Below are 8426 nucleotides of genomic sequence, written 5' to 3'. Positions count from 1 at the left end.
TTTTATTAAATTTCCTTAAGTATTTCATTCCTTTGATTTATAGTAAATGGAATTATTTTCTGTACTTCATTTTTTTTTTATTGTCTATTGCTACAGAAATACAGTTGAGCCCCTGCCACCCACATGATTGACTCCAATGGAGCTCCAGGTTCCTGGCTTTGCTTGGCCCTGCCCTGGCCCTTGTGGACATTTGAGGAATTAACCAATGGATGGAAGGGCTGTTTCTCTCTCTGTCTCACCCTCTCTCTGTCACTCTGCCTTTCAAATAAGTAAATAAATCTTTTTTAAAAATGCAAGTGATTTTTGTATATTGATCTTGTATTATGAAGCTTACTAAACTCATTGATTAGCTCTAATAGCTTTTTACTTAACGTGTTAGGGTTTTCGAAATAGAAGATCATGTCATCTACAAATAGAAATGGTTTTACAGCCTTTCTAATCTGATGTCATTATTTATTTGCTTGTTTGTTTGTTTATTTTTTACCCTTGATCAATTGCCCTGACTGGAACCTCTAGTACAAAGTTGAATAGAAGTGGGAGACCGAGCCTGCTTGTCTTGTCCCTGATCTTAGACAGTAAGCTTCAACAGTAAGTATAATGCTAGGGAGCTTTTCATAGACTTTACTGTTTGAAGAAGTTGCTTTCTACTCCTAGTTTTTTGAGTGTATTTATCATGAAAGAATGTTGGATTTTTCAAATGCTTTTAATTTATTAAGATGACCCAGTGAGCTTTGTCTTTTATTCTGTTGACATGGTTAAATACATTAATTGATTTTTGGTAAACTACTCATGCTTTCCTAGGATAAATCTCACTTGATGGTCATGTATGAATTACAAGATTTGATTTGCTAGCATTTTGTTGAGAATTGCTATTTATATTCATAACAGCCTGCAGTTTGTTTGTAGCGTCTTCATCTGGTGTTGGTACAGGCGTAATACTGATCTCATAGCATCAACTGGCAAGTGTTCCTTGCTCTTCTTTCCTTTCTTTTTTCTGAATAGCTTATGAAGACTTGATATTAAGTCTTCCTTCAATATTTTGTCATCTTTTGTTTTATTACTTTATTTATCTTCAAAATGTAACTCAGCAGTTCCAGCAGAGGAAACGAATGCCCACGCTTTCATTTTACAACCCTGCGTGTTAACTGTGATCCTTAACTCACACGGATACTGTCAAAGCTGGAGCCACTCACAGGAAACAGAAGTTCCTAACTCGCCCTTAAAAGTTTTCCAAGTTATAGAGAGACAGAGAGAGAGGGAGAACATTAGGCTCTGGGAATCGATGCTTCGCAATCCCGGGTTGCCTCCCTCTTCGCTGCCCCTCTCCAGGCAGGGCTCCGGGCCAGGTGAGCGCGAGTCTGATAGGCGACGAGGGACAACTGTGGCATCATCCCGGCTGCCGCCAGTTTCTGGAGAGGGAGGGGTTGGGCCTGGAGGGTCTCCCGGGGCGGGGCGGAGGAGGCGGGAATGCAAAACAGAGCCTCCTCCCTGGAACACAGCAACGCCCCTGGCTATAAATTGGGAGTCGCGTAGCCGCCGGAGATTCCAGCGCCTGACAGCCAAGACCCCGGGCAGCGGTGAGTGGCAGCAACGCCGGGAAGGGTGCTAGCAGCGGAGCCCGACCCGCGGCCGAGATCCATGGGGAGCGGCTGCCGCCGAGGCGGGTCGTGAGGGCGCGCAGCCCGCTGGCGGCCGGACCTGGTGAGTCCGCGGGGCCGCTCGACGGGCTTGGGGACCGCGAGGGCGGGCGTCGTGAGTTTCGTGTGCCGGGGACCCAGCCTCCGCGGTCAGCGGCCACCCTGGAGCTGGCCGCCCTTCTCCAAAGCAGGTGATGGGCTTCTGGGATGGGAGGAAACAGCCCCAAAAATTTCACTCCGTTTTGCTCCAACTCCCTCGGGGCACAGGCGAGAAATGTGCAGACGTGGGATGCAGTCTAGCCAACTTTCCATGGCGGCTTTCTGTTAACTCGCGTCTTTTAACGTGATCTGAGTGGCAAGCCCCTATACCTCCGTGGGGTGTCCCTTTCCGGGCTGGGGGACGTCGTCCCCGCCCCCAGACCCCGGGAAATCATTTGGTCTGTCTGGCCCTGCCAAGGCAACTGCAGGTGGAACTCGAAACGCAATACATCTTAGAGCAGGCTACTTTTTAAGTTGATAATTTTGCATGGCCCTTGAATGATTTTATACTTATCTCAATGACCCGTGGCAAAAAAAGAAAATAATAATAATAAATAAAAGAGTTGTGCTACTTTTGAGATGAAGTGAAGAGTGTCCCCAGCCGCCTCATCTGCTTTGGGGGAACAGTCCCCGCATCACTCACGGCCCCTTCTTCCTCTCTCCCTGCACACCGGGGGAGTCCATGGCACAGGACACAGCTCCCGCCCGCCCTTGCGTATTACCATGGTGTCCTCTGTTACATCCAGCCCGGGAGGGGAAAAAAGCAAGGCGCCTCGCAGCCCAGTCCTTGTAGCCTGGGCCTGTGCACATTTGTAACGGAGGCAAGGTTTTGGGCAAAGGTCTTTTGCTTTCAAGACTGGCCAGAGCCCCGTGTTTGCCAGTTCTCTTAAATGTCTCCTGTATGGGCCTCCCCTGGTCTCCAGGAGAACTCAACAGATCTCCCCACAAATGCCTCTCCTGCCCAGTTTGTCCTGGGGCAATGGTTAGAGACAGTGGAGCGCGTGGAAGGCTCTTTCTTTGCCTACTGTCTGCTGATGGCCTCTTTCAGCATCACAGCCCCACTGCTGCCATTTCTTCCCAGTGAGAGTGAATGCTCACTCTCTTTTGGATCACATTTGGGGCTTGGCTGTGTTTATTTCCTGTGTCATTCTGGGAAGAGAAAGTTAACAGGGAGGCAAAGCTCACAGCCTCCTCTTGTGTTTGCTAACTTTTGTTGAGCAACTGTTGTCTCCCGAAGGTACTTCATGCCCAACATTTGTCACCACCTGAGCGTCGTGGGCCCCCAAATGTTTATTCCCCTTAGCATAAGCTTTCACACCTTGAGAATCAAGAAGGAAGGAGGGAAGGAAGGAAGGAAGGAAGGAAGGAAGGAAGGAAGGAAGGAAGGAAGGAAGGAAGGAAGGAAGGAAGGAAGGAAGGAAGGAAGGAAAGAAGGAAAACAAACCTGGTCAAGGCTCCTGTCTCTTTTCATGGTCCCCTAGCTTTATGTGTGGATAATCTCTCCTCGGGCTATGATGGTTTCCCAGCACCCTTCTCTTCTTCCCCACAACACCCTTCCTGACAGCAGTTCATGGGCACAGAAGCAATGGGAGAAGGGAATGGAGACTTCCATGTAACAAGCTGTGTGATATTAGAGGTGTTACTTAGCAACTCTAAACCTAAGATTTCTGCCCCCACAAGGTCCCCTCCAGGGATATTCTTGGATTCCTTTTGTTTCCTGGTTATATTTTTAAAAATAAAAGTCTAATATAATTATCCTGTTAGCTTATGCTTTAAGTCTTCAAAACGTTCAAACTATCCTGCTAAATGATCTGCCCAGGACAAACATGGAGCTTTCCCATGATGGCGTCAGGTGTCCACCCCCCAGATCATAGCTGATAGTTTCTGTAACCTGATTCAAGGCCCCCGGAGTAGCCCCAAGTTTAAAGGTCTCAACATCTGTTCAACTTTCATAATGATTAGTTCCAAGTCTCTTATGTCCTCTGTCTTCCCCATTTGTTCCTGAATTCATTGTTCTTTGTTCTCATCATGAGGCCTTAATTTCTGGTTCTGCTTTCTTTACTCTTAAACTGAATATCCATCTCAGGAAAAAAAAAAAAAAACTGCTTTTCTGCCACTGGTACCACTGATGTTGCTGGAAAACTAGTCTTTCCTGAGATTTACAAACATCTTTCAGTCCCTGTTGCTGCAGCAGCACTCCTGGGCTTAAATCTTTCCCCTCTCTCTTTTCCTAGGCAGTATTCCAAAAAAGTCCATTTTGTGGATTGCTCAGATTTTGTGTTTTTTGTTTTTCTTCCTTCTTGTTTGGTTTCAGAATTGTGGGGAGAGGGGTGTAATTTGGTTTGGTTTGGTTTTGCTACTGCTATTACTTTCTATTATTGGTGTTATTACTATAACTACTTTTCCCCTATACTAGAGGAGGAATAATAAGAAAAAGTTTAATCTGCTACTTACCCAAAGCAGAGGTAAAATGCTTAGTTGAGAAGGAATCTGAAACTCATAGTTCAAAAACATGGTGCATTCTCCTATAGTCTGTTGTCACAGTGCACTTTTCAAGGAGTTCACTGAGCGTTATTGTGCTTTGCTTTCAGCTTTGCCACAGGGACACAATGATAGAGTCCCATCACATTCGCATTTTGACTGCCTACTGCCAACTCCTGCCCTTGTATCTCACACTAGTTTACACAGCTCTCTCCTGATAGGTCACAACTGGTGAATGCCAAGGGGTCTCCTAAATTAGAAGTCTTGTTTAGAGTTTGAGTAAATCCAAGCGTTGTAAAGACTGAAAGGCTATCTTGAAGATGCACTGTAGCAATAAGCAAATACGGAGCTGGAGCAACAAAATATGACAAAGAACCAAAGCCCATTGCAATAATGTTTTTCTCTCATGCTGCCAACACGGATAAATCAACTTTTAAATTCACCACCACTGGAATGTACTATTACTTTTCTTCTAAGAAGTTCTAAGTTTTCTCTTTCAAAATTGCCTAAAGTCATTGGATTACCTAGTCTATGTTTCTTTTCACTATTGTTTGCTAAAACAAAACACTAAATTTCTGATCAACAAAAGCAATAGTTTGATTTCTAGCCTAAATTTAATGTCACTTTGCTTTCTATTTTATTCAGAGTATGAATTTTAGCTTCTGAAAAAATCAACTTTTTAATGAATTAGTATTAAAAAATCTTAAGTCAAGGAATATTTGTATGGATTTGAGGTACTATATGAGTGATTTGGCAAGTGACTGTCATTATAAAACACAAATGTTTCAATCAGAACAAAAAAATTTGCAATAACTATAAATTTGCCAAATGTTTCTGGTTAGTTGTTACTTTAATGACAAATTTGACAATGGAAATAGAAAACAAAGTATATATTTAGAATTTATATTTATATTTAACATAGAAATGACATGTTGATAATGTTACTGGCAGTGGTTGTATTAACATTGAAAGATTTGCCGGCGCCGCGGCTCACTATGCTAATCCTCCACCTTGCGGCGCCGGCACACCGGGTTCTAGTCCCGGTCAGGGCGCCGGGTTCTGTCCCGGTTGCCCCTCTTCCAGGCCGGCTCTCTGCTGTGGCCAAGGAAGGCAGTGGAGGATGTCCCAAGTGCTTGGGCCCTGCACCCCATGGGAGACCAGGAGAAGCACCTGGCTCCTGCCATTGGATCAGCGCGGTGTGCCAGCCGCAGCGCGCTCGCCGCGGCGGCCATTAGAGGGTGAACCAACGGCAAAGGAAGACCTTTCTCTCTGTCTCTCTCTCTCACTGTCCACTCTGCCTGTCAAAAAAAATTTAAAAAATTAATAAAGAAAATAAAATTAAAAAATTAAAAAAAATTAAAAGATTTGCTATCCCATTTTGATTATCTCTATAGCAGGTGTTCATGGCAGAAAAATCTTTCTCTTGCACATGAAATGCAAAATCATCTTTCAAAATATTTCACTAGCAAAGAATTCGCTGTGTAATCTAAATGTTGTATGACTGCCTTTTTTTTTTAAAGATTTCTGTATTTATTTATTTATTTATTTATTTGAAAGTCAGAGTTATATAGAAAGGGAGAGACACAGGGAGAAATCTTCCATCCACTGATTCACTCCTCAGATGGCAACAATGCCCAGGTCTGAGCCAGCCCGAAGCCAGGAGCCAGGAGTTTCTTCTAGGTCTCCTGTGTGAGTGGCAGTAGCCCAAGCACTTGCTTTCCCAGGCCATTAGCGGGGAGCTGGATGGGAAGTGGAGCAGCTGGGTATGAACCAGTGACCATATGGGATGCTGGCACTGCAGGCAGCGGCTTTCCATGCTTCACCACAGTGCTGATCCTGTATGACTGCTTTATTTTACATTGTTCCTGAAGTTCAGTCTCGAAGGGTTTGTTTTTGGTTTGGTTTTGTTCCTTAACAGATGTATCATCTAATGTCTTAAATAGAAATAAACATCTAGAATCTGTCAGTTATTGTTAGTTTCTTTCCTATACCCAAGAATATTTTTAGTCATATTGCTAGTTTCAAATTTCACTACTTTTCTAACATTAAAAGTCTAAAAAAATGAATAAGAAATGAGTATACTTAGGTTTTCACAACGCAAAAAAAAATTGCATTGTGCATTCCTTTATTTCAAGTCCCAACTCTGAATGTACTTAAAATTTTTAATCATAAAATTAATAATCTTCCATTTTGTTTCAACTTTTATGTGATTCCTTGTTCATTTTACAGATATATAAGATGCCTTGATCTCAACCAAATGATGTTAAAATCTTAATTAGATCAATGGATTCAAGTACTCTGAATAGTTAACTGCCAACAGAATATTGGAAAATACACATATGGCTGTGTGCTCTTAAAGAGAATTTATGATTGCTAATTTGCCTTCTAAGCTTCTTTAGATATTTTCTCATTTGGTATTAATCAAAGCTCTTCTTATCTACTTTGGAGAATGAAGAATTATGTCTCTGAAATGTATGAACAACAGTAGCAAACTCTTGTAGTGAGGAAATACGTGGATCTGAGTGATACTGGGCTCTGTGCACACACCAAAGACGAAAACAACCTTTGCCCCATAAATGCACTGAGCACGCGGAGCACAAGTTTAGAAAAGGAAACCATTTTAAAATGTCCCCTCCTTCTGCCCTGCCTTCCAGATTGGTAGAATGTCTATTGTGGCCATGTTATTTGGTTCTGGCCATTTCCCTGGTATCCACTGCTCCTTTCTTCTGAGGATTTTAACTCCTTTGATAACATAGACTACATCTAATGCTGCTTTGTCTTCTACTACTTAAGGTTCCACTTCTATTACCAAAAACCACTTCCTTGCCTCTTTGGTTTTTGTTTTTAGCTAAAACTATGGCAAGTCTTAAATGCATTTTTCAGATCCCTATGTTTTATAAGGAGAATATTAGAGAATGTTTTTCTAATGTTGTTTAGGTATGTTACCCTTTACACACAATAAATTTACTTAACATTGATGCTTCAGTCTTGCAGATCAGGGAACTAGATACTGGTAACATTTTTCAATCTAAAGCAGCAATGCCAAGAGGAAAGTTAAAAAGTAATAAAGGAAAAGGTGAAAAATAAGAGAAGTTGAAGTTTCAAGCAGTGGTGCTTCAGATGTTGGAAGGCGGGTAAGGGGAGAATATCAGAATCACCCAGGGAGCACACTGAATCTACATCAGAATCACCCAGGGAGCACACTGAATCTATGTGGCTCATCTACACCTTTTCCCCTGCCCCTTTGCCATTCTTCTTGTTTGAAACCCACTGTACTGGAAATCAGGAGCAACCATCCACAGTCACCTTAGTGCTGCAGTCCAAACCAGCACCATGGGTGTCACTTGGGAGTTGATGAGCAATGCAGACTCTCAGACCCCACAAGGACCCACTGGATAAGCATTTTAGCAAGGCCCCAGGTGAGTCAAATGCACAGTGTACAATGCGTGTGGCTTACTTAGAATGCTCATCTGGATCAGGGGGTAAGGAACGTTTTTTTTCTGCCCAGAGCCATGTGGATATTTGAGGACCATACACAATTATCAGCTTAAAAATTAGTCTGCTATACATTTATTAAATTTCAAATCCATCCTGCAATTGCATTGGGTCCTTATATGGACCCCTGGCTAGACGTTCCCTACCCAGACCCAGAGGTTATTTTCGTGGCTTTTTAATAAGCTAACATTTGAAATAAACTTAACATCAATTGAGCACATACAATGTGCCAAACACAATGTTTAACCTTTACTGTTCTTCTGTTTAATCCTTACAGTAACCCTCTCAGATGGTCACTGCTTTCTCCTCACTGTGTAGATTGGGAGACTGAGCAATGAAGAGATAAGTAGCTTGCTCAAATATAATAATGAATAGAGTCAAGATTTAAACACAGGGAGTCTGATCCCAAGGCCCGTGGTCTGAGCTGTTGCTCCAATATATGAATGTACAAGGCAGCCTGCTTTTTAAGGCAAACTAGTTACATGGGAATTGATTTACAGTTATAAGTTGAAATCAAGTCCTGTTTTCTTCATAAAAAAGAAAAACACTTTCTATTCCATTTTAGTTATAACATTTGCCTGTCATCTTACTAGATAGAATAAGGATGAATTCTAAAAATTCCTTCTTTAGTTGGGAAAAATACTAAAACTATGATAGCCAGTCCAAATTCATCGAAATGCATATATGACATTTTTCCTTATCAGTTATACCTCAGTAACCCTTTTTACAAGAATAGATGACACACAATTAGTAACTTCATTTTTCTCTAAAATG

At 42.3% G+C, this 8426-nt stretch overlaps 1 protein-coding gene across 2 annotated transcripts in view; it reads left to right on the top strand.

The window, feature by feature from the left end:
- Positions 1–1541: 1541 nt before the first annotated feature.
- Positions 1542–8426, top strand: part of AGTR1 (angiotensin II receptor type 1) — a 46099-nt gene continuing 39214 nt past the window's right edge. The window contains exon 1 of one of the 2 annotated variants that reach the window (XM_008266173.5): positions 1542–1577. The gene's annotated coding sequence lies outside the window, so the exon portion shown is untranslated. Of the gene's footprint in view, positions 1702–8426 lie in introns of both variants that reach the window. The other variant, XM_008266172.5, reaches the window with a different exon arrangement.

This window comes from Oryctolagus cuniculus, chromosome 4 (assembly GCF_051225735.1).
Source record: "Oryctolagus cuniculus isolate XC-2025 breed Fujian yellow rabbit chromosome 4, ASM5122573v1, whole genome shotgun sequence".
NCBI classification, from domain to species: domain Eukaryota; kingdom Metazoa; phylum Chordata; class Mammalia; order Lagomorpha; family Leporidae; genus Oryctolagus; species Oryctolagus cuniculus.
The sequence above is the reverse complement of the archived record's forward strand: the minus strand, read 5'-3'. Positions and strand labels throughout refer to the sequence as shown.